The sequence below is a fragment of the Pelophylax lessonae genome (assembly GCF_965119305.1).
Source record: "Pelophylax lessonae genome assembly, chromosome: 13".
Lineage (NCBI taxonomy): Eukaryota > Metazoa > Chordata > Amphibia > Anura > Ranidae > Pelophylax > Pelophylax lessonae.
The window spans coordinates 200,150,470-200,171,227 of NC_138780.1; positions in this window are offsets into that span (position 1 = coordinate 200,150,470).

Here is a 20,758-nt window from a genome sequence, read left to right on the forward strand (position 1 = left end):
CATTTGCTCTTATGACAGCCGCAATTCAGCGCAGTGGAGGATCCTCCCCAGCTCTGGTCACATGGCAAAGCAGAAGGGAGGACTTCCCTCACTCTGAACTGCAGTTTCTGAGTCTGAACTGTGGGGTGCCTGTACTAAGGGGGTCTGTACTGGGGGTGTCTGTACTGGAGGAAAGTCTGTACTGTGGGGGGGGGGGGTGTCTGTGCAAAGGGGGACTGTACTGGAGGAGGATCTGTACTGGGGATGGGGGTTATACTGAGGGGCTAGGCTTGGAAGGTGGTCTGTACTGGGGGAGCTTGCACTGGAAGGTGACTGTACTGAAAGGGTCTGTACTGGGGAAATCTGTACTGGGAGGGGGGGGGGGGGTGTCTGTACAGGGGGGCCAAACTGGTAGAGGGGTTTGTACTGGGGGTGTCTGTACTGGAGGAAAGTCTGTACTGGGGGGGTGTCTGTGCAAAGGGGGACTGTACTAGAGGAGGATCTGTTCTGGGGGGAGTCTATACTGATGGGCTAGGCTTGGAAGGTGGTCTGTACTGGGGGAGCTTGTACTGGAAGCTGACTGTAATGAAAGGGTATGTACTGAGGAAATCTGTACTAGGATGGGGGGGTTGTCTTTACAGGGGGGCCAAACTGGGAGAGGGGCTTGTACTGGGGGTGTATGTACTGGAGGAAAGTCTGTACTGGGGGGTGTCTGTGCAAAGGGGGACTGTACTGGAGGAAGATCTGTACTGGGGGAATCTAAACTGCGGGGCTAGGCTTGAAAGGTAGTCTGTACTGGGGGAGCTTGGACTGGAAGGTGACTGCACTGAAGGGATCTGTACTGGGGAAATCTATACTGGGAGGGGAGGTGTCTGTACAGGGGGGGTCAAATTGGGAAAGGGGGTTATACTGGGGGTGTCTGTATTCGAGGAAAGTCTGTACTGGGGGGGGGGCTGTCTGGGCAAAGGGGGGCTGTAATGGAGGAGGATGTGTACTGGGGGAGTCTATACTTAGGGACTAGGCTTGGAAGGTAGTCTGTACTGGGAGGTCTGTACTAAGGTGGTCTTTACTTGGGGTGTCTATACTGGTGGTGTCTATACTGGGGGGGGTTCTGTAATGGGTAAGTCCATGCTGAAGGGTTTGTCTGGTATGGGAGGTCTGTAGTAGTGATCGACCGATATAGTTTTTTTTATTGCCGATACCGATATTTTGGTAATCGCATATCGATATCGGCCGATATTTTCGTGCATTAAAAAAAACGGTACTCTTGTGGAGGGATCTGGGGATCTAAAAGACCCCAAACCCCTCACCTGCACTTAAAAGCATTCAAAACGCCAAGTTTGGCTGTTTTGAATGCTGTAATTTTTTTTAATTTGCCGCCGAGTACCAGGAAGTGATGTCATGACATTACTTCCGGGGTTTTTACACAGAGACCCGATCAGAGCCGAATGCGGCTTTGATCGGGTCTTCTTTTCGGTGGCCGTGCAGGCTGGTTGCCCGGGTCTCCCAGTGAGACGGGAGACCCGGACGAGCTGCGGAAGGTGCGGGAGGGGGGGTGTCCCCTCTTGCTCCTTGTAATGACAGCCGAGCAGCTTCTCAGCCGCATCGGTTGTCATTACCAGACAGCCGACCGTTGGCTATGGACGCCGGTACCGGGGTGATGCCTCTAGCTGCAGACATAACTCTGGTACAGCACTTTCCTGAAATATCGGCAATATCGGTAACCTCAGGGGCCGATTACGATATATCGGGGAAAGTGCATATCAGCCCTTTCGGTCGATCCCTAGTGGGGAAGGGGGGGTCTGTACCGAGGCGCTGCACTTGGAGAGGAGATTCGGGGTTGAGGGGGAAGATCTATACTGGGTGGAGATTGGGGCTGTTGGTTGAAATATGTACTGTAGGGGATATGGGCTGCCAGGGTTGTACAGTTTAGAGTGGGTCATTTTTCATTGTATTCTGTGCAGTGGCCTGTGCGTTACGCACATCTAAGATTCTTTGGACCCCCTGAACCCCCCCCCTTATCTATGCCCTTGTCTAAGAAGGTAGGTACAAGTACTGTGGCACATGTCATTTTCATTGGACACAGCTGATCACTTGATAAAGGGCCGCTGTGATTGTCCCTTTACCCCGATCTGTGATCAGCTGAGTCCGAAGGAATATTTAACAGCAATGTAGGTATTTGAAAGGTGGGTACCCTGTATGAGTACGATAGGTAGGTGTGTGCTAGGTGGGTACCCTGTATGAGTACAATAGGTAGGTGTATTATAGGTGGGCCCCCTTGAAGCCCCTCCCACTGTTAGCACAAACCAGCATGTTTGCGCAAACTGTGGGGACTCCCTTTGATTTTATCGGGCACATTTGACAGTTCACCCGTCATCTTTTTCCACCTCATGTGAATATTGGTCATGTCAGTGCCCCTTCCATTAAGGAGGAGGATCCATGACTCCCTATACTAGTCACAGTATGTCCTTAGCCGCTCCTCGTTCTACCCAGGAGACTGAGGACATCTAGTGGCAAAAGGGGGTTAGTGCAGGGGACTGCAGCAGAGAGCAGGTGGGGGACTAGTTTGAAGAAAGTGAGTCTTTAATAAATAGAAATATTGTAATGAATACAAAGTGGAATTAAATGTGCTATTTATTGAATAAATAGCGATAAGTCTGTCGTGCCAGCGAGTGCTTTCTGGGGGGGAGGCAGAGTTCCTCTGAGCAGGGAAGTAATTGTTGCAGACAGAAGGCATTGTGATCTACATCTTCCATGGCAAACTCATTGTCTTGACCTGCACTCCGCGCTCCGGTCTCTCCATCTGGCACAGCTGACTGCAACCCTTCCTTTCCTATTCCATCAGTCACGTTGTGTTACCCAGCCGGTGATATGATGTGACAGGTGCAGCCGCCCTCGCACAAATGCATCTTCATTCTGGTTTTTATGTGTTTGGAGTTTTTTTTTTTTTTTTAGCTCATTGTCTTTTCTGCTGTTGTTGTGAATGAATCCACCCAACGCATTGAAAAAATTGCAGTATTGTCTTTAACTACCAGAAGATTTTCTCCCTTAATGACCAGGCCATTTTTTGCGATATGGCACTGCGTTACTTTAACTGACAATTGCGCGGTCGTGCAACGCTGTACCCAAATAAAATTGATGTCCTTTATTTGCCACAAACAGAGCTTTCTTTTGGTGGTATTTGATCACATGTGCGATTTTTATTTTTTGCGCTATAAGCAAAAAACGCGACAATTCTGAAAAAAAAACAATATTTTTCACTTTCTGCTATATAACATTCCCCCCCCCCCCCAAAAAAAAAAATTAAAATCTAACTTTTTTCATAATTTTAGGCCAATTTGTATTTTGCTACATATTTTTGATAAAAAAAAAAAAAATCCCAATAAGCGTATTTTGATTGGTTTGCCAAAAGTTATCACGTCTACAAACTAGGGGAAAGATTTATGTCATTTTTATTTATTTTAATTATTTTTTACTAGTAATGGCGGCGATCAGCGATTTTTAGCAGGACTTCGACGTTGCGGCAGACAAATCGGACACCTAACTGTCATTTTTGACACTTTTGGGGGGACCAGTGACATTACTACAGTAATCAGTGCTAAAAATATGTACTGTTACTGTAATAGTGACACTGGGAGGGAAGGGGGTTAACCCGAGGTGATCAAAGGGTTAGGTGTGAGCCTAGGGGGTGTTTTCTAACTGTATGGGGGAGGGGCTTGTGAAATGACCATAGAGACCTGTGTTCCTATATAGAAGGATCACAGGCGCTCTGTGATCATTTCAGGGAGAACAACGGTCAGCTGAATTTACAACAGCAGGCCGTCGTTCTCTCTCAGCGGGGAGAAATCGCGGGTGCCCGGCGACAATTGCCGCCGCTGGCCCCGTGGATTGGCATCAACGCTGCCTAGTGGGGGCCCCCAGGAGCGCTCCCACGAGCCAACGTGCCCATACAAAACAACGAAATATACAAGTAGGCACTTTGTACCCACTTTTAATGTACAGAGGGGAAGAGGTGGAGCCTAAAGAGGAAGTTGTGTGGTTTACATATTGAAAAACAGGTCTGAAACAGGAAGGGATGTGGCCTTGACAGGGAGGGGTGGGTCATAGGTAAATTAGGGGGTGCACGAGTTTAGTCCGGCCTAGGGCAGCACAAAACCTAAATACACCACTGGCCTGCCCCGTGCATCAGAGACCCTGCTGGTAAGTGGGGGTGGGAGCGTACAGTAAATCGGCGTTGGGCGATTTACGAAAGTGGTTAAGCTGCCCACTAGATGGCGCTTTTCCCTTTTTATAAACACACACAAAGGAGTGGTGGGAGAAATTGCAAACGATTCAGAAAGGAATCGCAACACATTCCTGTTCGGATTCTGTGCAGTGCGATTTGCGCCCATATATTTTGTATTGACGCAAATTGCACCGCGATGTATCGGTTTTGGGCAGTACCGATACTCACGCCAATGCTTGGTATTGGTACCGTTACCGATACTGGTATTTGTGAACCCCTCATTCCAACCATTCCATTCTACATCCAAAACCAAAAAAGAAAAAGAGTCAGAAATTGGGCTTTAATATCTCGAAGTCTCTTTTTTTTTAATTCTTAAATATTTCCTGAAAATTCTTTTAAGTTTTTATCCATTCTGGAGTCAAGTGTAAGGATTCAGAACATGGTTTCAGTTCCGCAGGACTTGAAAGTCGGGCGAACAAAGGCACGGCGCTTGCTTTGCCTCGTCGGTTCTCAGCTGGGACTTCCTCGGTGCCTCAGCAGAAGACGCTTGTCAAAACCACTTCTGCAGTGATATTTATTAAAGTCGTCTAATTGGAGGTTATCCAAAGGTCATATTTAATGTTCTCTACAGAGAGAGGACGATCACATCCCGTTCATGGGCGATGACAGGAAGGCCGCCGACGATAAAGCCTCAAGGAGGCTTCAAAAACCGGCACGAACCATGGTGGCCTCCAAAGTCTGGGGAAATTCAAAGCCCGACCTTCACGTTTCATCCTTGTATGAGACTCGGGCACCTTCCCGCGGAAGGGAACTGTTTGCATAATTAATTAGGAGACGGTTTAATGCGAGTGATATGTTGACAATGATTAATTAGCTTAATATTTGCTCGGCGTTGGGAGACCTCTCCGCGAGTTGGAAGTCCTCGTAGAAAACAAGTCTTTGTTTACCGCGCTAATTGATTACTAAATAACTTGCCAGAAAATTTGGATTCCTAATTGAAACCCCCCCCCCCCGCCCCAGACGTGAGGGAGTTTGCTTTTTTCTTTACTGCAGGCATGAAGCTAAAATATCCAACAGCATGGAAGAAGACTCACGCCGGCTACGGTACTGCTAGGTCCAGTACTGTATCCACCTAAGCCACCGGGGCACGCAACCTCCGGAATTCCTCACTCCACAAACACATTTACGTAGTGTGAAGCTGCACATTGCTATTCCAAATAACTTAAAAACAACTTTATTGATCTAGCAGGAATGAGGACACCCCACTCACACCTCTTCATGGCATGATTTGCCCCTTACTGGAGGGGTTCATCATAGAGCTCTAAGTGGTTAAATCCCAGTAGGGGGAAAACACGTCAGTAGAATTGTGGGTGGAGTATCCTCATTTATGCTGGACCGGTAAAGTTGTTTTGAAGCCATTAGGGGAATAGTTACATACCACCACTGATGCATTTTGCCCCCTACTGGGTCCTCTTTATAGAACTCTATGATTAAGCCCCGGTAGGGGGTAATATGTGTCAATAGAGATGTATGTGGAGTGTCCTAATTTCTGCTGGATCAATAAAGTTGTTTCAAAGCAATTGGAGGTTTGGTTACATACCGCCACTGACGCATATTGCCCCCTACTGGGTCCTGTTTATAGAGATTTATGATTAAGCCCCCGTAGGGGGTGAAATGTGTCAATAGAGGTGTATGTGGAGTGTCCTCATTTCTGCTGGACCAATAAAGTTGTTTTGAAGTCATTAGGGGGAATAGTTACATACCACCACTGACGCATTTTGCCCCCTACTGGGTCCTGTTTATAGAACTCTATGATTAAGCCCCGGTAGGGGGTGAAATGTGTCAATAAAGCTGTATGTGGAGTGTCCTTATTTCTGCTGGATCAATAAAGTTGTTTCAAAGCCATTGGAGGTTTGGTTACATACCTCCACTAACGCATTTTGCCCCCTACTGGATCCTTTTCATAGAGCTCTATAATTAAGCCCCGGTAGGGGGTAAAATGTGTCAATAGAGGTGTATGTGGAGTGTCCTCATTTCTGCTGGATCAATAAAGTTGTATTGAAGCCATTAGGGGGAATAGTTACATACTGCCACTGACGCATTTTGCCCCCTACTGGATCCTTTTCATAGAGCTCTATAATTAAGCCCCGGTAGGGGGTGAAATGTGTCAATTGAGGTGTATGTGGAGTGTCCTAATTTCTGCTGGATCAATAAAGTTGTATTGAAGTCATTAGGGGGAATAGTTACATACCACCACTGACGCATTTTGCCCCCTACTGGGTCCTGTTTATAGAGATTTATGATTAAGCCCCGTAGGGGGTGAAATGTGTCAATAGAGATGTATGTGGAGTGTCCTAATTTCTGCTGGACCAATAAAGTTGTTTTGAAGCCATTAGGGGGAATAGTTACATACCGCCACTGATGCATTTTTCCCCCTACTGGGTCCTGTTTATAGAGATTTATGATTAAGCCCCGGTAGGGGGTAATATGTGTCAATAGAGATGTATGTGGAGTGTCCTAATTTCTGCTGGATCAATAAAGCTGTTTCAAAGCCATTGGAGGCTTGGTTACATACCCCCACTGACGCATATTGCCCCCTACTGGATCCTGTTTATAGAGATTTATGATTAAGCCCCCCGTAGGGGGTGAAATGTGTCAATAGAGGTGTATGTGGAATGTCCTCATTTCTGCTGGACCAATAAAGTTGTTTTGAAGTCATTAGGGGGAATAGTTACATACCACCACTGACGCATTTTGCCCCCTACTGGGTCCTGTTTATAGAACTCTATGATTAAGCCCCGGTAGGGGGTGAAATGTGTCAATAAAGCTGTATGTGGAGTGTCCTTATTTCTGCTGGATCAATAAAGTTGTTTCAAAGCCATTGGAGGTTTGGTTACATACCTCCACTAATGCATTTTGCCCCCTACTGGATCCTTTTCATAGAGCTCTATAATTAAGCCCCGGTAGGGGGTGAAATGTGTCAATAGAGGTGTATGTGGAGTGTCCTCATTTCTGCTGGATCAATAAAGTTGTATTGAAGCCATTAGGGGGAATAGTTACATACCGCCACTGACGCATTTTGCCCCTACTGGATCCTTTTCATAGAGCTCTATAATTAAGCCCCGGCAGTATATCTGTGGCGGGCGGTCGCAAGTGGTTAATTACCACTGGGGGGATTTTTTATTGTTTGCTAAACAATTTAAAAAAGACTGAAATTTTTGGGGAAAAAAAAACATTTTCATAGTTTGTTATAAAAATTTTAAAGCAGGTAATTTTTCTCCTTCACTGATGTGCGCTCATGAGGCTGCACTGATAGGTTGCACTGATGGCTACTGATGAGGCAGCACTGGTGTGCACTGATGAGGCTGCATTGATAGGTGGCACTGATGGGCTCTGATATGCAGGACTGATGGGCGGCACTTGTAGGTGGCACTGGTAGACAGCACTGATTGGCAGCACTAATAGGTGACACTGATGAGGAGGCACTGATGGGCACTGATTGGCAACACTGATTATCAGTGCCAATGTCCCTTTAACACAAGCTGGTTATAAGCTCTCTTTTTCTCTTTTCACGCTGTCATTGGACACGGCTGATCACTTGATAAAGGGCCGCTGTGATTGTCCCTTTACCCCGATCTGTGATCAGCTGAGTCCAAAGGACTATTTAACAGCAATGTAGGTGTATGATAGGTGGGTACCCTGTATGAGTACAATAGGTAGGTGTATGATAGGTGGGTACCCTGTGTGAGTAGAATAGGTAGTTATTTGATAGGTGGGTACCCTGTATGAGTACAATTGGTAGGTATATGCTAGGTGGGTACTCTGTATGGGTACAATAGGTAGGTGTTTGCTAGGTGGGTACCCTGTATGAGTACAATAGGTAGGTGTATACTAGGTTGGTACCCTCCATGAGTACAATAGGTAGGTGTTTGATAGGTGGGTACCCTGTATGAGTACAATTGGTAGGTGTATGCTAGATGGGTACCCTGTATGAGTGTAAGAGGTAGGTGTTTGATAGGTGGGTACCCTGTATGAGTACAATAGGTAGGTGTTTGATAGGTGGGTACTCTGTATGAGTACAATAGGTAGGTGTATGATAGGTGGGTACCCTGTATGAGAACAATAGGTAGGTGTATGATAGGTGGGTACTCTGTATGAGTACAATAGGTAGGTGTTTGATAGGTGGGTACCCTGTATGAGTACAATAGGTAGGTGTATGATAGGTGGGTACCCTGTATGGGTACAATAGGAAGGTGTATGATAGTTGGGTACCCTGTATGAGTACAATAGGTAGGTGTATGCTAGGTGGGTACCCTGTGTGAGTAGAATAGGTAGTTATTTGATAGGTGGGTACCCTGTATGAGTACAATTGGTAGGTGTATGCTAGGTGGGTACCCTGTATGAGTAGAATAGGTAGGTGCATGCTAGGTGGGTACCCTGTATGGGTACAATAGGTAGGTGTTTGCTAGGTGGGTACCCTGTATGAGTAGAATAGGTAGGTGAATGCTAGGTGGGTACCCTCTATGAGTACAATAGGTAGGTGTATACTAGGTTGGTACCCTCTATGAGTACAATAGGTAGGTGTATACTAGGTTGGTACCCTCTTTGAGTACAATAGGTAGGTGTATGCTAGGTGGGTACCCTGTATGAGTACAATTGGTAGGTGTATGCTAGATGGGTACCCTGTATGAGTGTAAGAGGTAGGTGTTTGATAGGTGGGTACCCTGTATGAGTACAATAGGTAGGTGTTTGATAGGTGGGTACTCTGCATGAGTACAATAGGTAGGTGTTTGATAGGTGGGTACCCTGTATGAGTACAATAGGTAGGTGTATGCTAGGTGGGTACCCTGTGTGAGTAGAATATGTAGTTATTTGATAGGTGGGTACCCTGTATGAGTACAATTGGTAGGTGTATGCTAGGTAGGTACCCTGTATAAGTAGAATAGGTAGGTGCATGCTAGGTGGGTACCCTGTATGGGTACAATAGGTAGGTGTATGCTAGGTGGGTACCCTGTATGAGTACAATAGGTAGGTGTATACTAGGTTGGTACCCTCTATGAGTACAATGGGTAGGTGTTTGATAGGTGGGTACCCTGTATGAGTACAATAGGTAGGTGTATGCTTGGTGGGTATCCTGTATGAGTATAATAGGTAGGTGTATGCTAGGTAGGTACCCTCTATTAGTACAATAGGAAGGTGTTTGATAGGTGGGTACCCTGTATGAGTACAATTGGTAGGTGTATGCTAGATGGGTACCCTGTATGAGATTAAGAGGTAGGTGTTTGATAGGTGGGTACCCTGTATGAGTACAATAGGTAGGTGTTTGATAGGTGGGTACTCTGTATGAGTACAATAGGTAGGTGTATGATAGGTGGGTACCCTGTATGAGTACAATAGGTAGGTGTATGCTAGGTGGGTAACCTGTATGAGTACAATAGGTAGGTGTATGCTAGGTGGGTACCCTGTATGAGTACAATAGGTAGGTGTATTATAGGTGGGTACCCTGTATGAGTACAATAGGTAGGTGTATGCTAGGTGGGTACCCTATATAAGTACAATAGGTAGGTGTTTGATAGGTGGGTACCCTGTATGAGTACAATAGGTAGGTGCATGATAGGTGGGTACCCTGTGTGAGTACAATAGGTAGGTGCATGATAGGTGGGTACCCTGTGTGAGTACAATAGGTAGGTGTATGCTAGGTGGGTACCCTATATAAGTACAATAGGTAGGTGTTTGATAGGTGGGTACCCTGTATGAGTACAATAGGTAGGTGCATGATAGGTGGGTACCCTGTGTGAGTACAATAGGTAGGTGTTTGATAGGTGGGTACCCTGTATGAGTAGAATAGGTAGGTGTATGCTAGGTGGGTACCCTGTATAGATAGAATAGGTAGGTGCATGCCAGGTGGGTACCCTGTATGAGTACAATAGGTAAGTGTGTGTATGATAGGTGGGTACTCCGTATGAGTACAATAGGTAGATGTATGATAGGTGGGTACCCTGTATGAGTACAAAAGGAAGGTGCATCCTAGGTGGGTACTATGTATGAGTATGATAGGTAGGTGTATGATAGGTGGGTACCCTTCATGAGTACCATAGGTAAGTGTATGACACGTGGGTACCCTGTATGAGTACAATAGGTAGGTGTGTCATAGGTGGGTACCCTGTATGAGTACAATAGGTAGGTGTATGTTAGGAGGGTACTCTGCATGAGTAGAATAGGTAGGTGTTTGATAGGTGGGTACCCTGTATGAATACAATAGGTAGGTGTATGCTAGGTGGGTACCCTGTATGAGTGTAATAGGTAGGTGTTTGATAGGTGGGTACCCTGTTTGAGTACAATAGGTAGATGTGTGATCGGTGGGTACTCTGTATGAGTACAATAGGTAGGTTTGTGATAGGTGGGTACATGTATGAGGGTGATAGGTAGGTGTTTGGTAGGTTGGTACTCTGTATGAGTACAATAGGTAGGTGTATGCTAGGTGGGTACTATGTATGAGGATGATAGGTAGGGGTATGATAGGTGGGTACATGTTTGAGAATGATAGGTAGGTGTATTATAGGTGGGTACACTGTATGAGTACAATAGGTAGGTGTTTGATAGGTTGGTACCCTGTATGAGTACAATAGGTAGGTGTATGCTAGGTGGGTACCCTGTATGAGTACAATAGGTAGGTGTTTGATAGGTGGGTACCCTGTATCAGTACAATAGGTAGGTGTGTGATCGGTGGGTACTCTGTATGAGTACAATAGGTAGGTTTGTGATAGGTGGGTACATGTATGAGGGTGATAGGTAGGTGTATGATAGGTGGGTACTCTGTATGAGGATGATAGGTAGGTGTATGATAGGTGAGTACAGGTAGGTGTATGATAGGGAGGTACCCCCATTCATGTTCTGGTGCATCATTCTGCTCCTTGGCATCTTGTTTTCATTATAAGGCTCACAGAGATATTGTTAGCAAACAGATGAGGAATTATCATAAACAATTTCTTCTCCCCCCGAGCCGTCCTCTGATCGGTAAAGTGACATTCTTCATTCTCTTACCGCTAAACCAACCGTCTGCCATCAGAAGGCTCCGGGGAACGTCAGGATGACAAACTAATCACCAATGAAAAGTCATTTCCTATTCCACATCCATCCTGTACTTTTCCAGATGTGGATTGTTATGTTTTCTACACAAAGTTTAAAGTGAATATTCAAATGTAAGAAGGAGAAGATAATCCTCTCCGGGTCACCGATGGACATCTACAGAACTACAGACTGCTAAGTGGAAGATTCTGCCATTACTTTTAGGCCCTGATTAGTTTAAGTAACAGCTGAGTGGGAGGGTCACCGCCACTTCCATCTGATCAGTCCCAGTGATTGCTAAGCAGGAGGATCTGCAGTCAGTACAACATGGTGATGGAAGAGGAAATCTTCCAATGGGGATACTTGTTCTGATGCTAGCCATCTAAAAGTGGGTCCTCTCCAAGGGGGCCCCAGGTCTTTCTCGCTTCTACCAATACCTCTGATGAAACCAGGTGTACAGACCCATGAACTCAGCACAGGGATGGTGGGAACCCTTCATAATGGGAACAGCAGGTGTGCAGACCTGGGAACTCAGCACAGGGGTGGTGGGAACCCCTCATAATGGGCACAGCGGGTGTACAGATCCAGGAACTCAGCAAAGGGATGGTGGGAAACTGCCATTCTACTCCTTGACAGTGAGATATGAGGTTGCTGGTTCCTTAGCTCGTGTGCTTCCAGAAGCCAGGGGCTAGAGTTGCTTCTCTGCCCCAGGAAGGATGCTGGATCCTGGGGAGGACCCTGGCGGGGGCCCCCTGGATAGGCCTGAGACTAGGCCTCAGTCTAAGGAAGACATGGAGCTCGGCCCAAGGAGGGGTGAATCCCTGCCTACCTTTAGGCGAAGGACTGTTGAAAAGCTGAGGCGGATTGAGAAAGAGGAGGAGAAATTGGCAACTTTGAAAGTAGAATTTAAAAAGAAAAAGTTGTATTGTGCCAAACTGTACAGTAAGAAGAGACCGGCTCTGAGGCCTGAATTGAAGGACTTAGAGCAAGCTTTGAAGAAGCAGAAAGAGTTGGTGAGCTCTCTGAAGGAAAGCTGTGAAGCACTTCAGGAGAAATACAGGAATGAGGAACGTTTTAGCCGTATGAGGAGAGGAGCCGTTTCCAGCATGGAGAGTGACCCAGTCAGTGAGGAGATTCAGGTACCGACAGAGTCAGCAGAGAGTGAGAAAGTGGGCCCGGAGGATGAGCCCAGCTCTTCAACACCTCAGGCATCTGCTGAGCCCCCAATGGCGGAGGCCTCTGTCTCCCTCCCTCTGCAGCAGCAATGTGGAACATCTGAGCAGGAGGTTGAGGGGGGTACTGGCATGTTGGAGTTCGTCGCTGAGCTGGAATCCCCTCTGGATGGAAGAAAGTTCCATTTTTCTGCAGATTCCCCAGATGAGGAGATGGATACCGTTCCTCGCCCTATGAGAGAGAGACCTGTGGAGAGAGGAAGATTCACCATAAAATCTGTAACAGCCAGGAGGGAGTTTGATCCCACCATCAGCCATGACACTGCAGAGGTAACACAGCAAGCAGGTACAGTGTGTGTGCAAAGTGGTGATGTGAACTTTAATGACAATATGCTTGCTGAGGGTTGTAGTGCTATGGGCTGTCAGCCCACACCCATAAACAAAGTGCAGCATGCAGTGCAACCTGATGCACCTGCTGAAAAAACTCCACTTTTAAATGCAAGTGGTGAGAAAACTGAAAATAACATTAAGCTTCTGGTTGAAGAGTCTGCAGAGAGGAGCACCTCGGACATTGCAGAGGCTTTGCCTGGACCAAATACAGTGGCTGTTCCTGAGCATGGTGGAGGAGATGCTGGGAGCAGTAGTACTATAACTTTTTTGGAGTCTGCAGTAGACAAGTCTGTGATTGAACCCAGGAAAGCAGCTGAGTGCTCAGAGAAGGGGGAGGGGGTGGGTCTTGTCTCTGCTGCTCCAAAGACTGCAAGGGTTGATTCAGGCTTCTTGTCATCAGGTGTGTCTGTGTCCAAAGACAATGCTGCAATTGCTGGTGGTATGTCTGGGAGGAAAACCTATGCTGGTGCTGCTGAAGGGTTTGGGAGGGGGGTGCAAGCAGGGAAGGAGCATGGAAATGTTTTATCTTCCTCATTATTTAAAAGGAGGAATGTGGTTCAGCTCAGATGGGAAGGCGAAGGTATTCCGCCATATAGGAGAGCTGTGGTGGATAAGATTCTGCAGATGGGCTTTAAACCTGCAGATATCTTTGCCCTGATCAGTCCGACCGGCTCCTATGAGTATGATTTGTCCTTTGTCCGTCCGGAGTCTTTGGACATATTTTGGGAGAAATATGAGCATGTGTGTAGGAGCCTGCCGGACTGGAAAGGGCTCATCCCCAAAGTTGTGTCACGTCAGCCACTTATTAAAATAGTGACAATTCTTGTGCGCAATGAGTCCATTCCACAAGGGGATTTATCTGTATGGCTGAGGAGATATGGAGACATCCTGAGCCCCTTACACAAAATTATGGATGATCGAGGAATATGGACGGGGGGATGGTCTGTGCAGCTAAAACTAAGAGTCATGGATAATGTCATCCAGCATCTGCCATCCTCAGCTTTCCTGGGGAGGGACAGACTGACCATATTCTATCCAGGCCAGCCAAAGCTGTGCAATAAGTGTGGGGATAAAGGGCACTTTGCATCCTCCTGTCCAGTAATGAAATGCTCTCTGTGTCAGGATTTAGGGCATTTGGCAAAAGATTGCAATATTATAAGGTGCAACCTGTGCAATGTGGTGGGGCATCCTTATAGCCAGTGTCCTGAGGCAATGCACAACCAGCCTGAGCTCATGAGAGAGTTCTTCCGCCTGGACATGGAGGATGCTCAGAGCTCAGCAGCTAGGGTGCCTGCGATTTCCTCCGAGTCTGTACCAATACCCAGTGTGCCTGTCTCTTCCCAGTCTGTGGTGCCCCAGTCTGTGCCGATTCCCAGTGTGTCAGTGTCTTCCCAGTCTGTATCTAAGGTATCGGTTACTAAGAATGTGTCCAATCCTTCTGTGTCTATGTCTTCCAAAATTGCAGAGGCGGCAAGAGGTGCTGAGGCAGGGGCATCAAGTACAGTGCCAGTCCCCTCCCCTAGACATTGCAGGGCTTCTATTAGGGACCATGGGGTGCAGAGGAGTGGGGAGAATGGTGAAGAGGCTGGCCTGGTGGTAGATCAGGTAAGGGAGAGTGGGGGTGAAGGGGAGGGTGAGAGTGGGGAAACTGTTATTTCCAATTTGTCCAAGGGGGATGTGGAATGGTTGGAGGAGAAAAGAAAGAAGGGCAAAAGAAGAAAAAAAAGGGTTCAGCTACTCACAGTCCTGAGGTTTTGCCTTTGACAAATAAGTTTGGGGTCCTGTCAGATGATGATGATGAATGGGACTTGTTGAGTACAGAATCTTCCATGGATGATGAGTCGCAGGGTGCATTGAAGCGCACTGGTTCTCCAGGGGGAGAGAGTAGTCAGCCTAAGAAACGGCTGCCTCAATTATCCGTTAAAAGTGGCACCCAATAATGTTATCAGCTGAAAATCAGTCATAAAATATAATTTTTGATTAAAGGTTCCATGCATGGTGAAGTTTCTTAGTCTGGCTCTCTCATAGGGTTTATGCTGTGTGCAATTTGGTTTATTTATTATGTTCTTGTTTTGTATAGTTATATTCAATTATTTTGTAAATATGTTATTTATAATTTATTTATTATGGTTTTATTGTATATAAGTTGATTGTTTGTAAGAATTTCCAATAAACAAAATTAACCCTTCATAATGGGAACAGCAGGTGTGCAGACCTGGGAACTCAGCACAGGGGTGGTGGGAACCCCTCATAATGGGCACAGCGGGTGTACAGATCCAGGAACTCAGCAAAGGGATGGTGGGAAACTGCCATTCTACTCCTTGACAGTGAGATATGAGGTTGCTGGTTCCTTAGCTCGTGTGCTTCCAGAAACTGGGGCTAGAGTTGCTTCTCTACCCCCAGGAGGGATGCTGGATCCTGGGAAGGACCCCGGCGGGGGCCCCCTGGATAGGCCTGTGACAAGGCCTCAGTCTGTGGAAGATACTGGGCCTGATCCAAGGAGAGATGAGTCCCTGTCTGCAATTAGATGGAGGATTGTTGGTAAGCTGACGAGGACTGATAAAGAGGAGAAATTGGCAGCTTTGAAGGCTGAGTAAAGAAAGAAAAAGCTGATTTGTGCCAAAGTGTACACCAAGAAGAGACCGGCTCTGAGGCCTGGGTTAAAGGACTTGGAGCAAGCTTTGAAGAAGCAGGAAGAACTGGTGAGCTCTCTGAAGGAGAACAGAGGAGCATTTAAGGAAAAATATAAGAATGAGGAATGTTTCAGCCGAATGAGGAGAGGAGCCACTTTCAGCATGGAGAGTGACCCAGTCAGTGAGGAGATAAAGGTACTGACAGAGTCAGCAGAGAGTGAGAAAGTGGGTCCGGAAGATGAGCCCAGCTCTTCAACACCTCAGACATCTGCTGAGCCTCCAATGATGGAGGCCTCTGTCATCCTCCCTCTGCAGCAGCAATATGGAACATCTGAGCAGGAGGTAGAGGGGGTACTACTGGCATGCTGGAGGTTATCGCCGAGCTGGAATCCCCTCTGGATGGAAGAAAATTCTATTTCTCTGGGGATTCCTCAGATGACGATGAGGAGAAGGGTACCATTCCTCACCCTTTGAAAGAAAGACATGTGGAGAGAGGAAGATTCACCATGAAGTTTGCAACAACCAAGAGGAAGTTTGATCCCACTGTCGGCCATGACAAAACAGCAAGCAGGTACAGTGTGTGTACAAGGTGGTGATGTGAACTTCAATAATGACAATGTGCTTGCTGAGGGTTGTAGTGCTATGGGCTTTCAGCCCAGACCCATAGACAATGTACAGCATGCAATGCAACCTGATGCACCTGCTGATAAAACCTCAAATTTAAATGCAATTGGTGGGAGAGCTGGAGATAACTGTGAGCTTCTGGGGGAAGAGACTGCAGAGAGGAGTGCCATGGACATTGCGGAGGCTTTGCCTGGAGCAGTTACAGTGGCTGTTCCTGAGAATGGTGGAAGAGGTGCTGAGAGCAGTGGTACCACAACTGTCTGGGAGTCTGCTGTAGATGGGACTGGGTTTGAACCCAGGAAAGCAGCAGTCAGAGTGGTCAAAGCAGGGGGAGGGGGTGGGTCTTGCCTCTGCTGCTCCAATGACTTCTATGGTTGATACAAACTCCTTGTCAGCAGGTTTGGTTATGCCTAAGGACATTGCTGCAAATGCTGGTGGTGTGTCTGTGAGGAAAACATATGCTGGTGCTGCTGCAGGATCTGGGAGGAGGGAGCAAGCAGGGAAGGAGCATGGAAATGTTTTATCTTCCTCAATATTTAAAAGGAGGAATGTTGTGCAGCTTTGATGGGAGGGTGAGGGTATTCCTCCACATAGGATAGCAGTAGTGCATAGGATTCTGCAGATGGGGTTTAGACCCACAGATATCTTTGCCCTGATCAGTCCGGCCGGGTTCCTATGAGTACGATTTGTCCTTTATCCGTCCAGGGTCTTTGGACATATTTTGGGAGAGGTATGAGCATGTGTGTAGAAGCCTGTCGGACTGGAAAGGACTCATCCCCAAGGTTGTATCACTTCAGCCACTCATTAAAATGGTGACAATTCTTGTCCGCAATGAGTCCATACCACAAGGGGATTTATCTGTATGGTTGAGGAGATATGGAGACATCCTGAGCCCTTAACCACTTGCCTACAGTTTACTTTCACCCCCTTCCTGCCCAGGCCAATTTTCAGCTTTCAGCACTCTCACACTTTCAATGACAATTGCGCGGTCATGCAACACTGTACCCATATGAAATTTTTATCATTTTTTTCACACAAATAGAGCTTTCTTTTGGTGGTATTTAATTACTGCTAGGTTTTTTATTTCTTACAAAAAAAAAAAAGAAAAAGTCAGAAGATTTTGAAAAAAAAAAAGTTTTTCTTATTTTCTGTGAGTAAATTTTGAAAATAAATATATTTTTCTCCTTCACTGATGTGCGCTGATGAGACGGCACTGATGGGCACTGATAGGCTGCACTGATGGGCGCTGATGAGGTGGCACTGATGAGGAGGCACTGATGAGGAGGTACTAATATGCCGCACTGATGGGCACTGATAGGCGGCACTGATGAGCACTGATAGGCGACACTGATGAGCACTGAGAGGTGACACTGATGGGCACTGAGAGGCGGCACTGATGGGAGGCACTGATGGGCACTGACAGGCGGCACTGATGGACACTAACCAGTGGCATCGATGGCCACTGACGGGTGGCACTGATGAGCGGCACTGATTGACACTGATGGGCAGCACCATTAGTGCCCATAGTGCTGCTAGTCAGTGCCCATCAGTGCCTAGATAAGGAGGCACTGATGGGCACTGACTGGCAGCACTATGAGCACTGATTGTGGGCACTGATTGTGGGCACTGATGGCGGGCACTGATGCTGGGCATTAATTGGCACTATATTTACATTTTGTGTAATCAGGGCACTGATGATCAGTGCCCTGATTACATGTATTTGTCTCCCCTGTGAGGAGGAGCCGCTGATCGGCTCTCCTGGCCTCACACACTGACAGTGTGAGGCGAGGAGAGCCAAATAACGGCACTTCCTCATTTACATGTGACCGGCTGTGATTGGATGCAGCCGATCACATGGGTAAAGAGTCATGTCATTGACTCTTTACCGAGATCGGGATCGCACCGTGTCCTAACAACAGGGGCGCACGAGAGAGGCTGTCCTGGTGGGTAGTCATATGACGGCGTCCCAGGATAATAGCTACACCGATACGCCGTCATTTGACGGTGGGCGGGTAGTAAGTGGTTAAAGAAGATTATAAATGATTGAGGAATATGGACGATGGGGTGGTCTGTGCAGCGAAAACTGGGAGTCATTGACAATGCCATCCAGCATCTGCCATCCTCAGCTTTTTCTGGGGAGGGACAGGCTGACCATCTTATATCCAGGCCAGACAAAGTTGTGTAATAAGTGTGGGGATAAAGGGCACTTTGCGTCCTCCTGTCCGGTGATGAAGTACTCCCTGTGTCAGGGTTTAGGGCATTTGGCAAAGGATTGTAACATTATAAGGTGAAACCTGTGTAATCCAGTGGGGCATCCTTATAGTCAGTGTCCTGACGTAATGCACAACCAGCCTGAGTTCTTCCGTCTGGACATGGAGGATGCTCAGAGCTCAGCAGCTAGGGTGCCTGTAATTCCCTCTGAGTCTGTGGCAATGACCAGTGTGTCAGTGTCTTCCCAGTCTGTGGTGCCCCAGTCTATGCGTTTGCCTAATGTGCCTGTGTCTTCCCAGTCTGCGGTTCCCCAGTCTGTGCGTTTGCCTAGTGTGCCTGTGTCTTCCCAGTCTGTGGTGCCCCAGTCTGTGCATTTGCCTAGTGTGTCAGTGTCTTCCCAATCAGTTCCTAAGGTATCAGTTACCGAGAATGTGTCCAATCCTTCTGTGTCTATACCTTCCAAAATTGCAGAGGTAGCAAGAGGTGCTGAGGCAGGGGCATCAAGTGCAGTGCCAGCCCCCCTTTCTCAGCAATGCAGGGCTTCTATTAAGGACCATGGGGTATGGAGGAGTGGAGCAAATGGTGAGGAGGCTGGCCTGGCGGCAGATAAGGTAAGGGAGAGTGTGGGGGGGGGGGGGTGAAGGGGAGGGTAATAGTAGAGAAACTGTTATTTCTGGTTTGTCCAAGGATAATTGGTTAGAGGAGAAAAGGAGGAAGGACAAAAGAAGGAAAAAAAGGTGTTCAGTTACCCAAGGTCCTAAGGTTTTGCCTTTGGAAAATAAGTTTGGGGTCTTGTCAGATGATGATGATGAATGGGACTTGTTAAGCACAGCGTCTTCTATGGATTATGAGTCCCAGGGTGCACTGAAGCGCACTGGTTCTCCAAGGAGAGAGAGCAGTCAGGCTAAGAAACGGCTTCCCCAATTATCCTGAAGGCAGTTCCCTCTCCGTTAAAAAAGGCAACCATTAATGTTGCAAGCTTAAAATCAGTGAATGCTCATCAAATGGCCCTATTTTTGCTCAGAGAGTTTGATGCTGACATTTTGTTTTTTTGCAAGAGATCAATCTGAGTAGTCTGGCTGATATACATCTGGCAAAGAAGGAGTGGAAGTGTGGTCCCTCCTTTTGGTCTCTTGCGGCCGAGCCTTACAGGGCGGTTTGCGGTCCTATTTTCCGGTATGGTAATGTGCCGACGAGTAATTGAGGTAGAGATTGGGAGATGCATGAATTTGGATGTCTCTGTTAGAGGGTAGGACCTGCGCCTGATTAACAGATGAAATGGAACAGGAAATGCCTCATTACAGAGATTAACCCTTTTCTTTTTACGGCTCAGCAGGTTATCTTTGGAGGAGACTTCAACACCATTACTAGGTCTAAAGAAAGGAGAGGTTTCAGAGATAAGCTGGGCTATGACAGCCTTTTCCTGAATGCAATGGTTAGGGAAGCAGGTCTGGTAGATGCGCACATTAAGCGCTGCCCAGACAGAACGGGGTTCACTTTTCAGCGAGGTAATAGTCAGAGTAGGACAGAGAGATTTTTTTTTAAAGGGGGACTTTACTTTTTCGGCACCTGTGTGTCGGGCAGTGGAGTTTTCTATCTGGGATTCTGAATGCCTCAGGGATGCCACCTTGGAGGAAGGGTATCTGGAGATTGATTTTGGTCACCCTGGATGATGAGGAAGTAAGACAATCCTTTGAGGATTTTTTTCAGGCACAGGTAACTATCCTAGACTTTTGCAACAGTAAGTCAGAATGGTGGGAGCTTATAAAGCAGCGGCATTTTAGGCTTTTCAAGGCCATAGGGAGAAAGAGACATCAAAATAAGTATATCACCTACCAGGGTTTGCAGAGGAAACTTGGCCACCTTGTTTTTAATGGAGGAGATTCTGGGGCGATCTCTGAGGTGAAGCTCCTCCTGAGGAGACATCAATATGACCGGCACGCCTCTTTGGTTCAGGAAAGGGACTATGGGAAATACCATTCACCTGACCCTTACCAGAACTGTAAACAGAGCGTAGCAATTAAGATGGTCAATGGCCTGAAGGACAGTACGGGCTCTCTGACGAAGTCTAGGTCAGGTATCCTGGAGGTCATCAGGTCATACTATGCCGATCTCCTGGGAGGAAAGAACCTTGATCGGGCAGGGTTGTTAAGCTTTTTGGACTCTACACCAGGTCTGGAAAGTAATGTTCCTTTGATGAATTTGACAGATGAAATCACTGCAGATGAGGTGATCCAGGCTATTGATCAACTAGCCATCAGGAAAACGCCAGAGCCAGATGGTTTTACAGCTGAATTTTATAAATGTTTTAAGACGATCCTGGCTTCATACCTCTAGCCTCTATCTTTATATATGTGAAGGTAAACTTGAAGTTTCTTTCTGTGAGTGATTGGGGCTGCCTGAGAGTGGAGGAGTGGTGGAGTCCATGGATAATTTTTGGTGCCCTTTTAATATAG